This window comes from Polyodon spathula, chromosome 27 (assembly GCF_017654505.1).
Source record: "Polyodon spathula isolate WHYD16114869_AA chromosome 27, ASM1765450v1, whole genome shotgun sequence".
Lineage (NCBI taxonomy): Eukaryota > Metazoa > Chordata > Actinopteri > Acipenseriformes > Polyodontidae > Polyodon > Polyodon spathula.
The window spans coordinates 444,118-467,050 of record NC_054560.1 but is presented as its reverse complement, the minus strand read 5'-3'; the positions used below and the strand labels follow the sequence as shown (position 1 = coordinate 467,050).

Below are 22,933 nucleotides of genomic sequence, written 5' to 3'. Positions count from 1 at the left end.
TAACCGCCTTTGTAGGGTACGTGCTCCCATGAGGACAGATATCCTTCTGAGGAGCCATCGTAATTACCAACCTTCTCTCGCCTTCCCCTATATCGGGGACACACTAGTACAATGAATCTGAGGTGGCTTCTTAGTAGACAACGCCACCCTAACCCGATTCTTCGCCTTCCACTTCCTCCTGCCATTCGTAATCGCAGGCGCAAGCATAATTCACCTCCTATTCCTTCATCAAACAGGATCAAACAACCCAACAGGGCTAAACTCAGACGCAGACAAAGTACCATTCCACCCATATTTTTTATACAAAGACCTACTTGGATTTATCCTAATGCTAATCGGACTCACCGCCATAGCACTCTTCTCCCCAAATCTCCTAGGAGATCCAGACAACTTCACACCCGCCAACCCCCTCATCACACCCCCACACATCAAGCTAGAATGATACTTCCTCTTTGCCTACGCCATCCTCCGATCCATCCCCAATAAACTAGGTGGAGTACTGGCCCTACTTTTCTCTATCCTAGTACTAATACTAGTACCAATCCTCCACACCTCTAAACAACGAGGAAACACATTCCGACCATTTTCCCAAATCCTATTCTGAACCCTAGTAGCTGACATGTTAGTACTCACATGAATCGGAGGCCAACCGGTTGAACACCCATTTATCCTAATCGGACAAGTGGCCTCCACAATCTACTTCGTCCTATTCCTAATTGCTCTCCCCCTAACCGGTTGACTAGAAAACAAAATCTTAAACTGAAACTGCCTAGTAGCTTAGACATTAAAGCACCGGTCTTGTAAACCGAAGATCGAAGGTTAAAATCCTTCCTAGCGCCACTCAGAGAAAAGAGAATTCAACTCTCACCCTTAACTCCCAAAGCTAAGATTCTACATTAAACTATTCTCTGAACAACACATAAAATGTACTATGTTTAATCCACATTAATTTCTAGTCATCATAAATCATTCATTTATTATATTGATTAATTCAGGTATGTAAGACATATTATGTTTAATCCACATTAACTTTTGTACAGCATTAAACCTGTATAATCAACAATAATTTATTTAAAAACATAACATAAAAGTAAGAACCGACCATTTATATTTTAGCAAAACACAATATTAATGAGATGAAGGACAATAATTATAAAGAAGAACATGAAATGAACTATTACTGGCATCTGGTTCCTATTTCAGGTCCATTAATAGTTATCTCCCCATAACTGAACTATATCTGCCATCTGATTAATGTCAAAAATACTATACAATTCATAACCCCACATGCCAAGAATCTTGTCAACATTTAGTTATTTTTTTTCGGTTACCATTCACGCACATGTAAAAACTCCTTCAGACCAGAAAGATGGAAGTGGAACATGCATCTTGCTCTACAAACGTCAAATGAATGATTTAATGACATAATCATTATTACACTACATTAACTTAATATCATGAACATACCCACATTTCTACTGTACCTAACATTGTCATGTTTCCAACATACATTTTTAAGCCTTCTATTCTACGTTACACATATAACTGATGTTTATTCTCGACAAACCCCCTATCCCTTTACATCGAACAAGCCTTGTACTTCCTGTCAAACCCCAAAAGCAGGACTAACTCGCATCAACATGTTTTAATTACTCCACATCTCCGATTGTACAAATACTTATGCCTATTATTGTGTACATATATATTATTACACAATCACACAAAATAATATATAGCTAGTGTAGCTTAACTAAAGCATAACACTGAAGATGTTAAGATGGACCCTAGAAAGTCCCACAAGCACAAAGGCCTGGCCTTACTATCAATTTTAACATGCAAGTCTCCGCACCCCTGTGAGAATGCCCTTAATCCCCCACCACATAGGGGAAAAGGAGCAGGTATCAGGCACGCAACCGCAGCCCAAGACACCTTGCTAAGCCACACCCCCAAGGGAACTCAGCAGTGATAAACATTGAGCCATGAGCGCAAGCTCGACTCAGCCAGAGTTAAGAGGGCCGGTAAAACTCGTGCCAGCCACCGCGGTTATACGAGAGGCCCCAACTGATAGTCCACGGCGTAAAGCGTGATTAAAGGATGCCCACTACACTAGAGTCAAAAGCCCCCTAAGCTGTCATATGCACTTGGAGACCCGAAGCCCAACCACGAAGGTAACTCTACCTAACAAGGACCCCTTGAACCCACGACAACCGAGACACAAACTGGGATTAGATACCCCACTATGCTCAGTCATAAACTTTGGTGATAAATTACACATATCGCCCGCCAGGGTACTACGAGCGCTAGCTTAAAACCCAAAGGACTTGGCGGTGCCCCAGACCCACCTAGAGGAGCCTGTTCTAGAACCGATAATCCCCGTTAAACCTCACCACTTCTTGTCATTACCGGCTATATACCGCCGTCGTCAGCTTACCCTGTGAAAGACCAATAGTAAGCAAAAATGGCATACCCAAAAAAGTCAGGTCGAGGTGTAGCGAATGAAGTGGAAAGAAATGGGCTACATTTTCTGACACAGAAAACACACGAATAACACTGTGAAATCAGTGATTGAAGGTGGATTTAGCAGTAAAAAGAAAATAGAAAATTCTTTTGAAGCCGGCTATGGAGCGCGCACACACCGCCCGTCACTCTCCTCAAAGGAATACCCCCAGTATATAAAAATATAACCCAAGCAAGAGGAGGCAAGTCGTAACATAAGTGTACCGGAAGGTGCACTTGGAACAACCAAAATGTGGCTCAATAGAAAAGCACCTCCCTTACACCGAGGAGACATCTGTGCAAATCAGATCATTTTGAGCTAAATAGCTAGCCTCACCACCAACACACAAATAAATATTTATATATAACCCCCCCATAAAAACAAAAAAAATAAACAAACCATTTAATCTCCCCAATATAGGCGATAGAAAAGGACAAAACAGCACAATAGAGAAAGTACCGCAAGGGAAAGCTGAAAGAGAAAATGAAACAACTTGTTAAAGCAATAAAAAGCAAAGATTAAAACTTGTACCTTTTGCATCATGATTTAGCCAGTTCTTATCAGGCAAAGAGAACTTTAGTCTGACCCCCCGAAACTAGACGAGCTACTCCGAGACAGCCTAACAGGGCAAACCCGTCTCTGTGGCAAAAGCGTGGGAAGATCTCCGAGTAGAGACGACAAACCTAACGAGCCTAGTAATAGCTGGTTGCTCAAGAAATGAATAGTAGTTCAGCCTCAAGGCGTCTGCTGTCAACCAGGTCATCACCAACAAAGACACCAAGAAAACCTTAAGAGATATTCAAGAGAGGTACAGCTCCCTTGAAAAAGAACACAACCTTAACAGGTGGATAAAGATCATATTTAAACCAAAGGAAGTTTGTTTCAGCGGGCCTAAAAGCAGCCACCTGCACAGAAAGCATTAAAGCTCAGACAAAACTCCATCCTATTATCCTGTTAAAACAATCACAATCCCCTAAACTACTGAGCTACTCTATACAACTATAGAAGCAATAATGCTAAAATTAGTAACAAGAAGGCACGACCTTCTCCCAGCACATGTGTAAGTCAGATTGGACTCACCACTGACAAATAACGGACCCAACCAAAGAGGGAAATACAAAATAATAATGAAACTCAAGAAAACCCTGTAAAACACAACCGTTGACCCAACACAGGAGTGCTCACCAAGGAAAGGAGGGACTAGGAGCTGTTAAAATAAACAAATCCCCTGGGCCGGATGAGATCCTCCCAGTAGTACTCAAAGAAATGAAAGAAGTAATTTACAAACCGCTAACCAAGATCATGCAGCAGTCTCTTGACACAGGGGTGGTACCGACAGACTGGAAAATTGCAAACGTAATACCGATCCACAAAAAAGGGAAACAAAACTGAACCAGGTAACTACAGACCAGTAAGCCTGACTTCTATTATATGCAAACTTATGGAAACTATAATAAGATCCAAAATGGAAAATTACCTTTATGGTAACAGGGTCCTGGGAGACAGTCAACATGGTTTTAGGAAAGGGAGATCGTGTCTAACTAACTTGCTTGATTTTTTTGAGGATGCAACATCGATAATGGATAATTGCAAAGCATATGACATGGTTTATTTAGATTTCCAGAAAGCTTTTGACAAAGTCCCGCACAAAAGATTAATTCTCAAACTGAACGCAGTTGGGATTCAAGGAAACGCATGTACATGGATTAGGGAGTGGTTAACATGTAGAAAACAGAAAGTACTGATTAGAGGAAAAACCTCAGAATGGAGTGTGGTAACCAGTGGTGTACCACAGGGATCAATATTAGGTCCTCTGCTATTCCTAATCTACATTAATGATTTAGATTCTGGTATAGTAAGCAAATTTGCTAAATTTGCAGACGACACAAAAGTAGGAGGAGTGGCAAACACTGTTGCAGCAGCAAAGGTCATTCAAAATGATCTAGACAAGATTCAGAACTGGGCAGACACATGGCAAATGACATTTAATAGAGAAAAGTGTAAGGTACTGCACGCAGGAAATAAAAATGTACATTATAAATATCATATGGGAGATATTGAAATTGGAGAAGGAATCTATGAAAAAGACCTAGGAGTTTTTGTTGACTCAGAAATGTCTTCATCTAGACAATGTGGGGAAGCTATAAAAAAGGCTAACAAGATGCTCGGATACATTGTGAAAAGTGTTGAATTTAAATCAAGGGAAGTAATGTTTAAACTGTACAATGCACTAGTAAGACCTCATCTTGAATATTGTGTGCAGTTCTGGTCACCTCGCTATAAAAAAAGATATTGCTGCTCTAGAAAGAGTGCAAAGAAGAGTACCAGAATTATTCCGGGCTTAAAAGGCATGTTATATGCAGATAGGCTAAAAGAATTGAATCTGTTCAGTCTTGAACAAAGAAGACTACGTGGCGACCTAATTCAAGCATTCAAAATTCTAAAAGGTATTGACAGTGTCGACCCAAGGGACTTTTTCAGCCTGAAAAAAGAAACAAGGACCAGGGGTCACAAATGGAGTTTAGAAAAAGGGGCATTCAGAACAGAAAATAGGAGACACTTTTTTACACAGAGAATTGTGAGGGTCTGGAATCAACTCCCCAGTAATGTTGTTGAAGCTGACACCCTGGGATCCTTCAAGAAGCTGCTTGATGAGATTTTGGGATCAATAAGCTACTAACAACCAAACGAGCAAGATGGGCCGAATGGCCTCCTCTCTTTTGTAAACTTTCTTATGTTCTTATGAAAGACTAAAAGAAAAAGAAGGAACTCGGCAAACACGAGCCTCGCCTGTTTACCAAAAACATCGCCTCTTGCAAACAATGTATTAGAGGTCCCGCCTGCCCTGTGACCAAAAGTTTAACGGCCGCGGTATTTTGACCGTGCGAAGGAAGCGTAATCACTTGTCTTTTAAATGAAGACCTGTATGAATGGCATAACGAGGGCTCAACTGTCTCCTTTTTCCAGTCAATGAAATTGACCTGCTCGTGCAGAGGCGAGCATAAACACATAGGACGAGAAGACCCTATGGAGCTTAAAACACAAGATCAACTATGCTATCAAGCCAACACACCAACAGGAGTAACAGCTATAAGCATAATAGTACCCCTGATCCTAATGTTTTCGGTTGGGGCGACCACGGAGGACAAAAAAGCCTCCATGTCGACGGGGGCAGTGCCCCTAAAACCTAGGGCGACAGCCCAAAGCAACAGAATATCTGACGAACAATGACCCAGGCCCAGCCTGATCAACGAACCAAGTTTCCCTAGGGATAACAGCGCAATCCTTTCTGAGAGTCCATATCGATGAAAGGGTTTACGACCTCGATGTTGGATCAGGACATCCTAATGGTGCAGCCGCTATTAAGGATTAAAGTCCTACGTGATCTGAGTTCAGACCGGAGTAATCCAGGTCAGTTTCTATCTATGCAGTGACCCTTCCTAGTACGAAAGGACCGGAAGGCTGGGGCCAATACTACAAGTACGCCCCACCCCAACCTAATGAAAACAACTAAAATAGGTAAAGGGGCACAAACCTCCCCCCTAAAATAGGGCAAGCTGAGATGGCAGAGCTTGGTAATTGCAAAAGGCCTAAGCCCTTTCCAACAGAGGTTCAAATCCTCTTCTTAGCTATGACCTCTCACCTGCTAACCTATCTAATCAACCCATTAGCATACATTGTCCCTATCTTACTAGCAGTAGCATTTCTAATCCTTATCGAACGAAAAGTACTAGGCTACATACAACTACGAAAAGGCCCCAACATCGTTGGACCCTACGGCTTGCTACAACCCATTGCTGACGGTATCAAACTATTCATTAAAGAACCTGTCTGCCCCACCACAGCCTCCCCACTCCTATTCTTAGCAACCCCAATTATAGCACTAACCTTGGCCCTCACCCTCTGAATACCCCTACCCATACCCTACTCAATTGCAGATCTCAACCTAGGCATCCTATTCATCCTAGCCCTCTCCAGCCTAGCAGTCTACTCAATCCTAGGCTCCGGTTGAGCCTCCAACTCAAAATACGCCCTCATCGGGACACTCCGAGCAGTAGCACAAACAATCTCCTACGAAGTAAGCCTAGGCCTAATTCTCCTATGCATAATTATCTTCACCGGCAATTTTACCCTTCATACCTTTAACACCGCACAAGAAGCAATCTGACTACTCGCCCCAGGCTGACCACTCGCAGCAATATGATATATCTCCACCCTTGCAGAAACAAACCGAGCCCCATTCGACCTCACAGAAGGGGAATCAGAACTAGTCTCTGGCTTCAACGTAGAATATGCTGGAGGACCATTCGCCCTATTCTTCCTAGCCAAATACGCCAACATCCTCCTAATAAACACCCTCTCCACAATCCTATTCCTCGGAGCCTACCACAACCCCATGTTCCCTGAAATAACAACCCTCAACCTCATAATTAAAGCCTCAATACTATCCATACTATTCTTATGAGTCCGAGCCTGGTACCCACGATTCCGATACGACCAATTAATACATCTAGTATGAAAAAATGTTCTCCCCCTCACCCTAGCCCTTGTCCTATGACACATCTCCCTCCCAATCGCCTCTGCTGGACTCCCACCACAAATCTAGCACAATATAAGAATCGTGCCTGAAGGCCAAGGGTCACTTTGATAGAGTGGATAATAGGGGTTCAAGTCCCCTCGCTTCCTTAGAAAAAAGGGATTCGAACCCATCCTCAAGAGATCAAAACTCTTGGTGCTTCCACTACACCACTTCCTAGTAAAGTCAGCTAATTAAAGCTTTTGGGCCCTGTGGCAGAGCAAAGCTCTGCCCTTTATAAATTGGCAGGGATGGGGTTAACTTCCCCTACCTGCCTGGGTTTATTATGTTCAGGTGGCTGGGGTTGATTAGTTGATTAGGTTGATTAACGATCAATCAGCGCCCAGCCACCTGATATAAAAGGAGGCCTCTGCTTCTCATTTGGGGAGAGGGAGCTGAGGAAGCAGGTTGGTTTTTGTTTGGGTTGTTTAGAAAGTTTGAATCCAGTGAAGGCATTGCCCAGCCTGGAAACTGTTATTTTTGTAAGTTTTGCTTTTTATCTTTTTTGTGTTTAAATTGCTTTGTTTTGGCCCTTGTGCCCTTTCATTTTGTGTTTATTTATAATAAAAGTATATTTGTTTGAACTGAAGTCTGTCTCTGGGCCTCTATCCACTCGCCAGCCTGCCACAGGCCCATACCCCAAACATGTTGGTTAAAATACTTCCTTTATTAATGAACCCCTACGTACTTGCCATCCTGCTTTCAAGCCTAGGAATCGGAACTACACTAACATTTGCAAGCTCCCACTGACTCCTAGCATGAATAGGCCTAGAAATCAGTACACTAGCCATCATCCCCCTAATAGCACAACAACACCACCCCCGAGCAGTCGAAGCCACAACCAAGTACTTTCTAACCCAAGCAACGGCCGCAGCCATAATTTTATTTGTTAGCACTACAAATGCCTGAATGACAGTAGAATGAAACATTCAAAAAACCCCACAGCCCTAACCTTAATCACCATAGCCCTAGCCCTTAAAATCGGACTCGCCCCCGTCCACTACTGACTGCCAGAAGTATTACAGGGCCTTGACCTTTACCACAGGACTTATCCTCTCTACCTGACAAAAACTAGCCCCATTTGCCCTAATTTACCAAATCAGTCCAATAATAAACCCCACCCTTATAATCACCCTAGGCTTAGCCTCCACCATTGTTGGCAGATGAGGTGGATTTAACCAAACACAACTACGAAAAATCCTAGCATACTCATCTATTGCCCACCTAGGCTGAATAATAGTCATCATACAATTCTCCCCGAACCTCGCCATACTAAACCTAACCCTCTACATTATCATAACCACCGCAACTTTCCTGACATTCAAAAATGTAACCTCCACAAAACTAAACACACTAGCCCTTACCTGATCGAAAACCCCCATAATAACCGCAATAGCAATAATAACCCTACTTTCACTAGGAGGGCTTCCCCCACTAACAGGCTTTATGCCCAAATGACTCATCCTGCAAGAACTAACCAAACAAAACCTCCCCCTCACAGCATCAATCATAGCTATGGCCGCCCTACTCAGCCTCTTCTTCTACCTACGAGTGTGTTATGCAATAACCTTAACAATCTCCCCTAACACTAACAACAACACCTCAACATGACGCCAAAAATCATCACAAACTACCATAACCCTATCTGTCACCACCCTACTAGCACTAACACTGCTACCAGCCACACCTACAATTATAGCCCTAGTAACATAAGGGGCTTAGGATAAACCTAGACCAAAAGCCTTCAAAGCTTTAAGCAGGAGTGAAAATCTCCTAGCCCCTGTTAAGACTTGCAGGATATTACCCCACATCTTCTGAATGCAACCCAGATACTTTAATTAAGCTAAAGCCTTTCCTAGATGAGAAGGCTAAGTGCCCTATCCAGCGAGCATTCATCTACTTCCTCCCGCCAGCGGGGAGGAGGCTGGAGGAAGTCCCGGCAGGCGGCGAGCCCGCGTCTTCAGGTTTGCAATCTGATGTGGTCTCCACCACGGAACTTGATAAGAAAAGGATTTTAACCTCTGTGCATGGGGCTACAATCCACAGCTTAAATACTCAGCCATCTTACCTGTGGCAATCACCCGTTGATTCTTTTCTACTAACCACAAAGATATTGGCACCCTGTATTTAGTATTTGGTGCCTGAGCAGGCATAATCTGCACGGCCCTCAGTCTACTGATTCGTGCCGAACTGAGCCAACCCGGTGCCTTACTTGGCGATGATCAAATCTATAATGTTATCGTCACAGCCCACGCCTTTGTTATGATTTTCTTTATAGTAATACCCATCATAATCGGTGGATTCGGAAATTGACTGGTCCCCCTGATAATCGGAGCTCCAGACATAGCCTTCCCCCGCATGAACAATATGAGCTTCTGGAACTGTCTACCCCCCTCTGGCAGGAAACCTGGCCCACGCGGGAGCCTCTGTAGACCATACCATTTTCTCCCTACACCTGGCTGGGGTGTCATCCATCTTAGGGGCTATTAATTTTATCACTACAATTATCAACATGAAACCCCCCGCAGTATCTCAGTATCAAACCCCCCTATTCGTGTGATCTGTACTAGTTACAGCTGTACTCCTCCTATTGCTACCAGTTCTAGCTGCAGGAATTACAATACTGCTGACAGATCGAAATTTAAATACCACATTCTTTGACCCCGCCGGAGGAGGAGACCCCATCCTATACCATCACAATTAGGATTCCAAGACGCGGCCTCACCTGTTATAGAAGAACTTCTCCACTTTCATGACCACACACTAATGATTGTCTTCCTAATCAGCACTTTAGTACTTTACATTATTGTGGCCTAGTGTCAACTAAACTAACAAACAAATATGTACTAGACTCCCAAGAAATCGAAATTGTGTGAACAGTACTCCCAGCAGTAAGTCTAATCTTAATCGCCCTACCCTCCCTCCGAATTCTCTACCTAATAGACGAAATTAACGACCCCCACCTAACAATTAAAGCTATAGGACACCAATGATATTGAAGCTACGAATACACAGACTACGAAAACCTAGGCTTTGACCCCTATATAATTCCCACACAAGACCTCACTCCAGGACAATTCCGACTACTAGAGACGGACCATCGAATAGTAGTACCCATGGAGTCCCCAATTCGAGTTTTAGACTCTGCAGAAGATGTGCTCCACACCTGAGCAGTACCCGCCCTAGGCATTAAAATAGACGCAGTACCAGGACGCCTAAACCAAACAGCCTCACGACCGGGAATTTATTACGGTCAATGCTCTGAAATCTGCGGAGCCAATCATAGCTTCATGCCAATCGTTGTTGAAGCAGTCCCCCTAGAACACTTCGAAAACTGATCTTCATTAATACTAGAAGAATCTTCCCCAAGAAGCTAAATAGGGAATAGCGTTAGCCTTTTAAGCTAAAGACTGGTGACCCCGAACCACCCTTAGTGACATGCCCCAACTAAATCCCAGTCCATGATCTATAATTTTAGTTTTTTCATGACTTATCTTCCTAATTATTCTACCACCCAAAGTTCTAAGCCACACCTTCACAAATGAACCTACCCACAAAAATGCAGAAAAAATTAAACCTGAACCCTGAACCTGACCATGATCCTAAGCTTCTTTGACCAATTCATGAGCCCCACACACCTGTGAATCCCCCTAATTGCCCTAGCACTTATCCTCCCATGAATCCTCATCCCCACCCCCACTAACCGATGTCTAAACAATCGCCTCTTGACCCTACAAGCCTGATTTATTAACCAATTTACACAACAACTTATACTTCCTATCAACCTCGTCGGACACAAATGAGCTGTCCTGCTGACAGCACTAATGCTACTCTTAATTACACTCAATCTACTGGGCCTACTTCCATACACCTTTACCCCTACAACACAACTTTCCCTCAACATGGGATTCGCCATCCCCCTGTGACTGGCTACTGTAATTATCGGCATGCGAAACCAACCTACCGCCGCCCTAGGCCACCTGCTGCCAGAAGGGACCCCGGTACCCCTCATTCCAGTCTTAATTGTTATCGAAACAATTAGCCTATTTATCCGCCCCCTGGCCCTAGGCGTCCGACTCACAGCAAACCTAACTGCAGGCCACCTGTTAATTCAACTAATTGCCACCGCTGCATTTGTACTCCTTCCAATAATGCCAACCGTAGCCATCTTAACATCAGTAGTCCTATTCCTACTAACCCTGCTAGAAGTAGCCGTAGCAATAATCAAGCATACGTATTTGTCCTCCTACTAAGCCTCTACCTACAAGAGAACGTCTAATGGCCCGCCAAGCACACGCATATCACATGGTCGACCCCAGCCCCTGACCTCTAACCGGCGCAGTAGCTGCCCTCCTGATGACATCAGGACTTGCGGTCTGATTCCATTTTAACTCCACAGTACTTATAACAATAGGACTCGCCTTGTTTCTCTTAACCATATACCAATGATGACAAGACATTATTCGAGAAGGCACATTTCAAGGACACCATACATCCCCTGTCCAAAAAGGACTCCAATATGGAATAATTTTATTTATCACCTCAGAAGTTTTCTTCTTCCTAGGCTTTTTCTGAGCATTCTACCACCAACACCAGAACTAGGAGGATGCTGACCCCCCACCGGCATCATTCCACTAGACCCCTTTGAACTACCACTACTCAATACAGCAGTACTGCTAGCCTCCGGCGTTAGTCACTTGAGCCCACCACAGTATCCTAGAACGTGAACGCAAACAAACCATCCAAGCTTTAACCCTAACCATCCTTCTAGGATTCTACTTCACAGCCCTACAAGCAATAGAATATTACGAAGCCCCATTCACTATTGCCGATGGAGTATACGGCTCCACCTTCTTCGTCGCAACAGGATTCCATGGACTCCACGTCATCATCGGCTCCACCTTCTTAGCGGTCTGCCTTCTCCGACAAATCCAGTACCACTTTACATCTGAACACCACTTCAGATTCGAAGCTGCCGCATGATACTGACATTTTGTAGATGTAGTCTGACTATTCCTCTACGTCTCTATCTATTGATGAGGATCATAACCGTTCTAGTATTAGCACTCAGTACAAGTGACTTCCAATCATTTAGCCTTGGTTAAAATCCAAGGAAAGGTAATGAACCTAACTTTAGCAGTCCTAACAATTGCAATCGCCCTATCCTGCATCCTAGCAACTGTTGCATTCTGACTACCTCAAATAAACCCTGACTCTGAAAAACTTTCTCCATATGAATTCGGCTTTGACCCCCTTGGATCCGCCCATCTCCCCTTCTCACTACGATTCTTCCTGGTGGCAATCTTATTTCTGTTATTCGACTTAGAAATTGCATTACTACTCCCCCTACCCTGAGGATACCAACTAGCCTCCCCCACTGCCGCCCTACTATGAGCAATAGCCATTTTAATCCTACTAACCCTAGGTCTTATCTATGAGTGGACCCAAGGAGGACTTGAATGAGCTGAATAGATGACTAGTCCAAAGTAAGACCGCTGATTTCGGCTCAACTAATTATGGTGCAAGTCCATAGTCGTCTTTTGACCCCAGTACACTTCAGCTTCAGCTCCGGCTTCATACTAGGACTTATAGGATTGACCTTCCATCGAACCCACCTTCTCTCTGCCCTTCTCTGCCTAGAAGGAATAATACTATCTCTATTTATTGCCCTCTCCCTCTGGTCCCTCCAATTAGAATCAAATACCCATGCCACCGCCCCCATACTCCTACTAGCATTTTCAGCATGTGAAGCCGGAGCAGGCCTAGCCCTCCTTGTTGGCACCACACGAACGCACGGCACAGATCACCTCCAAAACCTAAACCTACTACAATGCTAAAAATTTTAATCCCAACATTAATGCTATTCCCCACAACATGACTTGCAACACCAAAATGACTATGAGCCACAACAACCCCAAGCCTTAATCATTGCCACCGCAAGCCTAACTCTGCTTAACTGAAATTCAGAGACCGGCTGAACTTCCACCAACCCCTACCTAGGCACAGATCCACTCTCCACCCCTCTGCTAGTCCTAACATGCTGACTACTACCCCTAATGATTCTAGCAAGTCAAAACCACATTTCTCCAGAACCCATTAGTCGTCAACGGACCTACATCACCCTTCTAATGTCCCTCCAACTATTCTTAATTATAGCCTTCGGGGCCACTGAAATCATCTTATTCTACATTATATTTGAAACCACACTGATCCCCACCCTAATTATTATCACACGATGAGGGAACCAAACCGAACGGCTCAACGCAGGCACCTACTTCCTATTCTACACACTAGCCGGGTCCCTCCCCCTACTAGTCGCCCTACTGATCCTACAAAAAGAACTAGGCTCCCTATCAATACTATTTATTCAATACATACAACCTGCCCCCTTATGCACCTGAACCAATAAAATCTGATGAGCAGCCTGCTTAAATGCTTTCCTAGTAAAAATACCCCTCTATGGAGTCCACCTCTGATTACCAAAAGCACATGTAGAAGCCCCAATTGCAGGATCCATAGTCCTAGCTGCCGTACTACTAAAACTAGGTGATTATGGCATGATACGAATGATTATTATACTAGAACCCTCATCCAAAAACATTGCATACCCATTTATCATCCTAGCTCTGTGGGGCATTATCATGATCGGATCAATAGGTCTACGACAAACAGACTTAAAATCCCTAATTGCTTACTCTTCAGTAAGCCACATAGGACTAGTAGTAGCAGGAATCCTCATCCAACATGCAAATTTTGGCAGAGGATATATGACAGATATACAAATTTTGGATGCAAGTATTGTGGGAGATTTGCAAATTTTGGAGGTCAGTATTTGGCAGGTATGCAAATTTTGGCAGAGGGTATTATGGGAGATATGCAAATTATGTTAGAGGGTATTAAGAGGGATATGCTAATTTTGGCAGAAGGTATTATGGGAGGTGTGCACATTTTGGCAGTGTGTATATGGCAGAAATGCAAATTTTCACAGAGTGTATTGTGCGAGATATGTTCATTTTAGGAGAGTTTATTTTGGGGTAAATGCAAATTATGGCAGAGGGTATTATGGGAGATATGTAAATTTTGGCAGGCGGTATTTGGCAGATATGCATATTTTGGCAGACGGTATTATGGGAGATAGGCAAATTGTGTTAGAGGGTATTAAGGGCAATATGCAAATTTTAGCAGAGGGTATTCTGGGAGCTATGCAAATTTGGGCAGAGGAAGAGTGGACACTGGAATATGGTATATGGCAGATGTACACATTTTAAAGGCGTTCACTGTGGGAGATATGCTAATTTTAGTAGTGTTGTGGGAGATATGCAAAATTTATGGGAAAATGAGGCTACTGACCCTAATTAAAGGGACAGGTGGGTGAAACTTACACCCACTTTATGGAGCAAGTGACTTGCTCCAAGTATTTGGCAGGTATGCAAATGTTGGCAGCCGGTATTTGGCAGGTATGCAAATGTTGGCATACGGTATTTAGCAAATATGCAAATTTTGGCAGAATGTATTTGGCAGATATGAAAATTTTGGAGGACAGTATTTGGCAGGTATGCATATTTTGGCAGAGTGTATTATGAGAGATACGCAAATTTCGGCACTGGGTATAGGTCAGATATGTTAATTTTAGGAGCGTATGTTTTGGAGATATGCAAATTTTGGACGACAGTACTTGGAAGGTATGCAAATTTTGGCAGACAGTATTTGGCAGATATTCAAATTTTGTCAGAGGGTGTTATGGGGTATATGCACATTTCGGTACAGTGTATAGGGCAGATATCCTAATTTAGGAGCGTGTATTTTGGAGATATGCAAATGTTGGATGATAGTACTTGGAAGCTATGCAAGTTTTGGTAGAGAAAATTATGGGAGATATGTAAATTTTGGCACAGGGTATAGGTCAGATATTCTAATTTTAGGAGCTTGTATTGAGGGAGATATGCCAATTTTTGCAAGACAGTATTTGGCAGGAATCCAAATTTTAGCAGACGGTATTTAGCAGACATGCAAATTTTGCCTGTGGGAATTTTGGGAGATATGCAAATTTTGGCACAGGGTATAGAGCAGATATACTAATTTTAGGAGCTTGTATTGTATTGTATATGCAAATTTTGGCGGTTAGTATTTGGCAGGTATGCAAATGTTGGCATACGGTATTTAGCAAATATGCACATTTTGGCAGAGTGTATTATGGGAGATATGGAAATTTTCACAGAGGCTATTATGGGAGATATGCTAATTTTAGGAGTGTATTGTGGGTGATATGCAAATTTTGGAGGTCAGTATTTGGCAGGTATGCAAATGTTGGCATACGGTATTTGGCAAATGTGCAAATTTTGCAGAGTGTATTGTGGGAGATATGGAAATTTTGGCAGAGCTATTATGGGGGATATGCAAATTCTGGCTAGGGAATAAGGCAGATATGCTAATTTTAGAAGCGTGTATTGTTGGAGATATGCAAATTTTGAAGAACAGTATTTGGCAGTTATGCAAGTTTTGGCAGGCTGTATTTGATAGATATAAAAAATGTGCAGAGGGTATTATGGGAGATATAAGAACATAAAAACATAAGAAAGTTTACAAATGAGAGGAGGCCATTCAGCGCATCTTGCTCGTTTGGTTGTTAGTAGATTATTGATCCCAAAATCTCATCAAGCAGCTTCTTGAAGGATCCCAGGGTGTCAGCTTCAACAACATTACTGGGGAGTTGATTGCAGATCCTCACAATTCTCTGTGTAGAAAAAGTGCCTCCTATTTTCTGTTCTGAATGCTCCTTTCTCTAATCTCTATTTGTGACCCCTGGCCGTTGTTTCTTTTTTCAGGCTGAAAAAGTCCCTTGGGTCGACACTGTCAATACCTTTTAGAATTTTGAATGCTTGAATTAGGTCGCCACGTAGTCTTCTTTGTTCAAGACTGAACAGATTCAATTATTTTAGCCTGTCTGCATATGACATGCCTTTTAAGACTGGAATAATTCTGGTCGCTCTTCTTTGCACTCTTTCTAGAGCAGCAATATCTTTTTTTATAGCGAGGTGACCAGAACTGAACACAATATTCAAGATGAGGTCTTACTAGTGCATTGTACAGTTTTAACATTACTTCCCTTGATTTAAATTCAACACTTTTCACAATGTATCCGAGCATCTTGTTAGCCTTTTTTATAGCTTCCCCACATTGTCTAGATGAAGACATTTCTGAGTCAACAAAAACTCCTAGGTCTTTTTCATAGATTCTTTCTTCAATTTCAGTATCTCCCATATGATATTTATAATGTACATTTTTATTTCCTGCATGCAGTACCTTACACTTTTCTCTATTAAATGTCATTTGCCATTTGTCTGCCCAGTTCTGAATCTTGTCTAGATCATTTTGAATGACCTTTGCTGCTACAACAGTGTTTGCCACTCCTCCTACTTTTGTGTCGTCTGCAAATTTAACAAGTTTGCTTACTATACCAGAATCCAAATCATTAATGTAGATTAGGAATAGCAGAGGACCTAATATTGATCCCTGTGGTACACCACTGGTTACCACACTCCATTCTGAGGTTTTTCCTCTAATCAGTACTTTCTGTTTTCTACATGTTAACCACTCCCTAATCCATGTACATGTGTTTCCTTGAATCCCAACTGCGTTCAGTTTGAGAATTAATCTTTTGTGCGGGACTTTGTTAAAAGCTTTCTGGAAATCTAAATAAACCATGTCATATGCTTTGCAATTATCCATTATCGATGTTGCATCCTCAAAAAAATCAAGCAAGTTAGTTAGGCACGATCTCCCTTTCCTAAAACCATGTTGACTGTCTCCCAGGACCCTGCTACCATATAGGTAATTTTCCATTTTGGATCTTATTATAGTTTCCATAAGTTTGCATATAATAGAAGTCAGGCTTACTGGTCTGTAGTTACCTGGTTGAGTTTTGTTTCCCTTTTTGTGGATCGGTATTACGTTTGCAATTTTCCAGTCTGTCGGTACCACCCCTGTGTCAAGAGACTGCTGCATGATCTTGGTTAGCGGTTTGTAAATTACTTCTTTCATTTCTTTAAGTTCTACTGGGAGGATCTCATCCGGCCCAGGGGATTTGTTTATTTTAAGAGCTCCTAGTCCCTTTAACACTTCTGCCTCAGTTATGCTAAAGTTATTTAAAACTGGATAGGAACTGGATGACATGTGGGGCATGTTGTCCGTATCTTCCTTTGTAAAAACTTGTGAAAAGTAATCATTTATTATATTTGCTATTTTTTTTTCTTCATCTACGATTTTGCCATTTGTATCTCTTAAACATTTAATCTCCTCTTTGAATGTTCTCTTGCTGTTGTAATATTGGAAACACATTTTGGAATTGGTTTTAGCTCCCTTAGCAATGTTCATTTCTATTTCTCTCTTGGCCTTTCTAACTTCCTTTTTGACTTGTGTACTTTCTTTTTGGTCCTTTTTTAATGCTCTGTAGAGTGCCTTTTTTCACTGAATATTTTTTTTAATTGATCTATTAAACCATTTTGGCAATCTAGTAACTTTGGCAATTTAGTTTTACATTTAGATTTGTCTACTTTAGGGATGTAATTGTTTTGCGCCTCTAGTACTACATTTTTTAAGAACAACCATCCTTCTTCTGTTGTCGTTTTCTCTATTTAACTCCAATCTACTTCTGTTAGTCTCTGTTTCATACCTTCATAGTTTGCTTTTCTAAAATTGTAAACCTTAGCTTTAGTCATTACTTTTGGGGTTTTAAAAAACACTATAAATGACACCATGTTGTGGTCTGACTTTGCCAGTGGTTCCCTGACCTCTGTTTTAGTTATTCTATCTTCGTTATTTGAAAAGACTAAATCAAGGCATGCCTCCCCTTAGTCGGTGCCTTCACAAATTGTGTTAGGAAGCAGTCATTTGTCATTTCCACAATTTCTATTTCATCCTTTGTGCTACCCACTGGGTTTTCCCATTTTATTTCGGGGAAGTTGAAATCCCCCATTAATATGGCTTCTCCTTTGCTACATGCATTTCTAATGTCATTGTATAACAGATTATTGTGCTCACCGTCTGAATCTGGCGGTCTATTAGCATGCTCCTATTATTATGCCCTTTGAATTTATGTCCGTTATTCTGACCCATATTGGTTCGGTTTTATTTTCTTTGTCCAGGTTTAATTTCCTTCCTAGCTCTCTGAATTTGTTTTCCAGGGATTTTGGTCTGTCTCTTCCAATGTTGTTTGTACCAATGTGGACGACTACTACTGGGTCCTCTCCTGTTCGTTATAGGAGCCTGTCCACTTTCTCAGTGATGTGCTTGACCGAGGCTCCCGGAACAGCACACTGTTGCAGTAAGGGGGTCCAAACTGCAAATTGAACTTGCTGTGTTTCTCAATATGGAGTCCCCAACAATCATGACCTCCCTTCTTTTTGCTGTCTGGTCATCATTGTCAATAGGTTCCTTGATGTTGTTCCTTTCATTCTCTTGTTGTTGGTTCTGCTCATCAAAATTCTGAAGTGACTCAAATCTGTTGGTTGTTTTGATTTCTGGTGGTTGTGTTTGACAAAGTTTCTTTTTTTCCCTGCTTCTGCCTACCTGAACCCAGCTGTTCTGACCTTCTATCTCCCTGGTTGCTTTCAGTTTATTAGGGGTGATGCAGACTTCCATGAATTGTGGGTGTGCCAGTTCCTCAAGATCCTGTTGCTGTCTCATTTCTTCCAGCTCCATTTCTAGCATATTTACTAGTTTATGCAAATCCTGGATCGCGCGGCACTTTACGCACACTTGGTTTAGCTCCGTTGGGTTTTCTTGGATTTCCCACATCAAGCAGGTTTCACAGATTACTGGCTTGAAGACTATGTTGAGGGTTTTTTTTTTTTGAAGTTTAGTTTCTTCTGCAGCCCTCAACCTGCTTTCAAACTGCTTCTAAACTGCTCTGTACTTTTCCACGCCTCTACTTCTCCCATTCGCTGCCGCTTCCGCTCGCTGTCGCGGGAAAAACATATGTAAATTTTGGAGGACAATATTTGGCAGGTATGCATGTTTTGGCAGAGGGTATTGTGAGTGATTTGAAAATTTTGGCACAGGGTATAGGGCAGATATGCTAATTTTAGGAGCATGTATTGTGAGTGATATGCAAATTTTGGAAGTCAATATTTGGCAGATATGCAAATTTTGGCTGAAGGTATTATGTAAGATATGCAAATTTTGGATGGCAGTATTTGGCAGGTGTGCAAATTTTGGCAGGCAGTGTTTGTAGATATGGACATTTTCCAGAGGGTATTATTCGAGATATGCAAATTTTGGCACAGGGTATATGGCAGATATTCTAATTTTAGGAGCGTGTATTGTGGGTGATATGCAAATTTTTAAGGAAAGTATTTGGCAGATATGCAAATTTTGGCAGGCTGTATTTGCTAGATAAGCCAATTTTGGCATAGGGTATGCAGATTTTTGCAGAGAGCATTATGGGAGATATGCAAATTTTGGCGGAGGGTATCAGGCAGATATGCTAATTTTAGGATTGTGTATTGTGGCATTATGCAAATGTTGGAGGAAAGAATTTCGCTGCGCAGCCGGTTTCACAGATGCGGCCGGTTTCTCTGTACAGCTGGCTTTGTAGATGCAGCCAGTTTCACAGACTGTCATTTCCGCAGACTAAGCCAGTTTCGGTGCACATCCTGTTTCGCAAACGCAGAGATTTCGCTGCACAGCCGGTTTCGCAGACGCAGCCCGGATTCACAGATGCAGAGATTATGCTCTGCAGTCGGTTTCTCAGATACAGTCTGCTTTGTAGGCGCAGCCGGTTTCGCAACCGCAGACGATTTCGCAGACGCAGCTGGTTTTGCTGCGCAGCAGGTTTAGCCATGCAGCCGGGTTCGGAGATGCAGCAGTATTAGCAGACACAGTTGGTTTTGCTGCATAGACATAGCCGGTTTTCGCTGTACAACTGGTTTCCCTGCGCAGCCCGTTTCGCAGACGCAGCCGATTGCCGTGCAGCCTGCTTCAGAGACGGTTTCACAGACGCAGCTGGTTTTGCGACACAACTTGTTTCGCAGCTAAGCCAGTTTCGGTGCGCAGTTGGTTTCTCAGAGGCATCCGGTTTCACAGACCAAGCCGGTTTAGCGTCGCAGCCAGTTTTGCAGACTGAGACGGTTCAGTACACAGCCGGCTTTGCAGATGCTGCCAGTTTTTAAACGCAGCTGGTTTCGTAGTCGCAGCCGGCTACGCAGACGCAGCCGGTTTCAGTGAAAAGCCCACTTCTCAGAAACAGCCGGTTTCCCAAACTGGTTTCGCAGTGCACAGTCGGATTTGCTGGCAGCCGGTTTTTGCAAATGCCAACGATTTTGCTGAGCAGCTGACTTGGCAGACTCAGCCGGTTTAGCTGTGCGGCCGATATCGGAGACCAAGCAGTTTCACAGATGCAGATGATTTAGTTGCATAAACATAGCCGGTTTTCGCTGTGCAACTGGTTTTGCTACGCAGCCCCTTTCGCAGAAGTAGCGGATTTTGTCGTCGCAGCCGGTTTAGCTGTGCAGCCGGTGTCGCGACGCAACTGGTTTGGCAGATGCAGCTGGTTTCGCTGCTAGACGTAGCCTGTTCTCGCTGCCCAACTGGTTTCACTGTGCAGCCCGTTTCGCAGATGCAGCCAATTTCGCAGACGCAATCGAGTTCACAGACGCAGCCTGTTTCACTGCCCAGCCGCTTTCGAAGACACAGCCAGTTTCATAGAAACAGCCAGTTTCGCAGATGGAGCCGGTTTCGGTGCTCAGCCGTTTTAACATCACAGCCGCTTTTACACCACAGCCTTTTTTCCAGACGAAGCCGGTTTCACAGACACAGCCGGTATTGCAGACCAAGCAGGTTTCGCAGAAGCAGCTCATTTCTTTGTATAGACGAAGTCGGTTTTTCGCTGCGCAACTGGTTTCGATACGCAGCCATTTTGCCATTGTATAACCCGAGATCCAAGATGCAAGAGTATAACTTTAATCACAGTGTCTTAATTAGAACAATCTCTGTTGAAAACTACACATTAGTGTTTTCTAAGGACTTCCTCCACCCCCCCCCCGGTATCCTAGGTAGAGGGTAAGTATGTAGGGTGCTACTGACCTCTAGTGGCATAACTTGAACTGCATTATATACATAAACATTCACATTACTACATTCACCCCCCCCTTAAGATTTCAGCTTCTCTAAAATTTAAAAACAGTTTAAACACAGTTATAAACATAATGTAACGCTAATACACTAGATGTCTCTAAACTATTGCTGTAACAACAACTTTCAAACTTTTTTAAAAAAAAATTTACAAGTCAAAGTCCTTCAGGTAACCAGGCTTCTTGACAGTTCTGGGAACGACGCACAGCTTGTGCCATGCTTTGATTGTCCCTGCCCACCTTTGGGAAACTCCCAGTTTGTTTCTCTGGTTTCAAAGCAAGCTGCTCTGAGACAGTAATTGTTTGGAACAAGTTCCTCTGGCATGGTTACTCTAGCTGGTGGTTGTAGAACCTCTGCAGGTGTGTCCTGTACAATATCCTCTGACCCAATGGTGTTGTCCTGTTGTCTAGACAGGATCTGATCTATGTGTCTGCATACTATCCTGCCATCTCCCAGCATTACCTTAAAAGATACAGGACCAGTCACTGTTGCAATGACTCCTGGTATCCACTTGGGACCGTAACTGAAGTTTCTTGTCATCACAGAGTCTCCGTCTCCAAAACTCCTCCCCTTTGTGTGCTTGTCGTGGTGTTCCTTTTGTTTATTCTGCTTAAGTTCCACTTTTCTCTTTTAATCGGGATGCACTAAATCAAGCGTAGACCGAAGTTTCCTCTCTAGTAACATCACTGCTGGGGAGAGTCCTGTGGTAGTTTGAGGTGTTAACCTATAGCTGAATAGTACCCTTGACACTTTAGTTGACATACTTCCTTCTCCCGCTTTCTTCATCATCGTCTTGAATATTTGAACGGCTAGTTCTGCGAGACCGTTGGAAGACGAATGAAACAGGGTTGATGTAACATGAACAATGCCATTTTTGTTCATGAATTCCTTGAACTGTGAGCTGACAAAACAGGTGCCGTTATCAGAAACTACCATTTCTGGAAATCCCTGATTGCTAAAACTTTTTCGCAAACAGTCAATTGTAACAGCTGATGTTGCTGAAGTTACCGGGTAAACATCCATCCATTTGGAATGAGCATCTATGAGTATCAAAAACATCTGCCCCATAAATGGTCCTGCATAATCTATGTGTAATCGCTTCCAGGGTCTGTCTGGCCACTCCCAGGGATGTAGCGGGGCTGTGGCTGGTGCTTTCCAGTGTTCCTGACACTTGCTACATGCCTTTACCCGTGTCTCTATCTCCTTATCTAGTTTGGGCCACCAGAAATAACTTCTGGCCAGAGCCTTCATGCGCGAAACCCCTGGATGGCACTGATGCAGCTGTTCCAACACAGCCTGTCGTCCTCGCTGTGGGATGATGACACGTGCCCCCCACAAGACACAACCATCTTGCACACTCAATTCTGTCTTCCTAGCAGAATAAGGTGTAAAATCTGTTCCTTCCCCCTGCTGTGGCCACCCCCTTAAAACGTACTCTCTCACTCTAGACAGTATGGAATCTTTCCCTGTCTACACTCTCACCTCCTCTGCGGTCACCATCGTTATGTCTTCCATCATCAGCATCCTGTCTTCCAGACCTTTGGTCCTATGCCAGACACTACTACTACTGGCAGCTAACAGGCTCTCTGTACAGTTAAGTTTGCAGTACCCAATGTTTTCACTCTGTCGCCTGTATAGGTTCTGAGATGCAGGGAACATGTCTTTAGCCCCATTCCTTAGTTTGGAGTACTCTGTTTCATTCATAATTGTAACACTGGACCCCGTGTCAA

The 22,933-nt window shown here is 43.1% G+C and overlaps 5 pseudogenes; all 5 read left to right on the top strand.

Moving 5' to 3' along the window:
* Positions 1-6,038: 6,038 nt before the first annotated feature.
* LOC121301370 lies at positions 6,039-7,113 on the top strand (annotated as a pseudogene).
* Positions 7,114-7,856: 743 nt separating this feature from the next.
* On the top strand, positions 7,857-8,648 carry LOC121301371 (annotated as a pseudogene).
* Positions 8,649-8,932: 284 nt separating this feature from the next.
* On the top strand, positions 8,933-10,436 carry LOC121301157 (annotated as a pseudogene).
* Positions 10,437-10,535: 99 nt separating this feature from the next.
* LOC121301412 lies at positions 10,536-11,614 on the top strand (annotated as a pseudogene).
* A 1,225-nt stretch (positions 11,615-12,839) lies between these two features.
* On the top strand, positions 12,840-19,945 carry LOC121301156 (annotated as a pseudogene).
* The last annotated feature ends 2,988 nt before the right edge of the window (positions 19,946-22,933 follow it).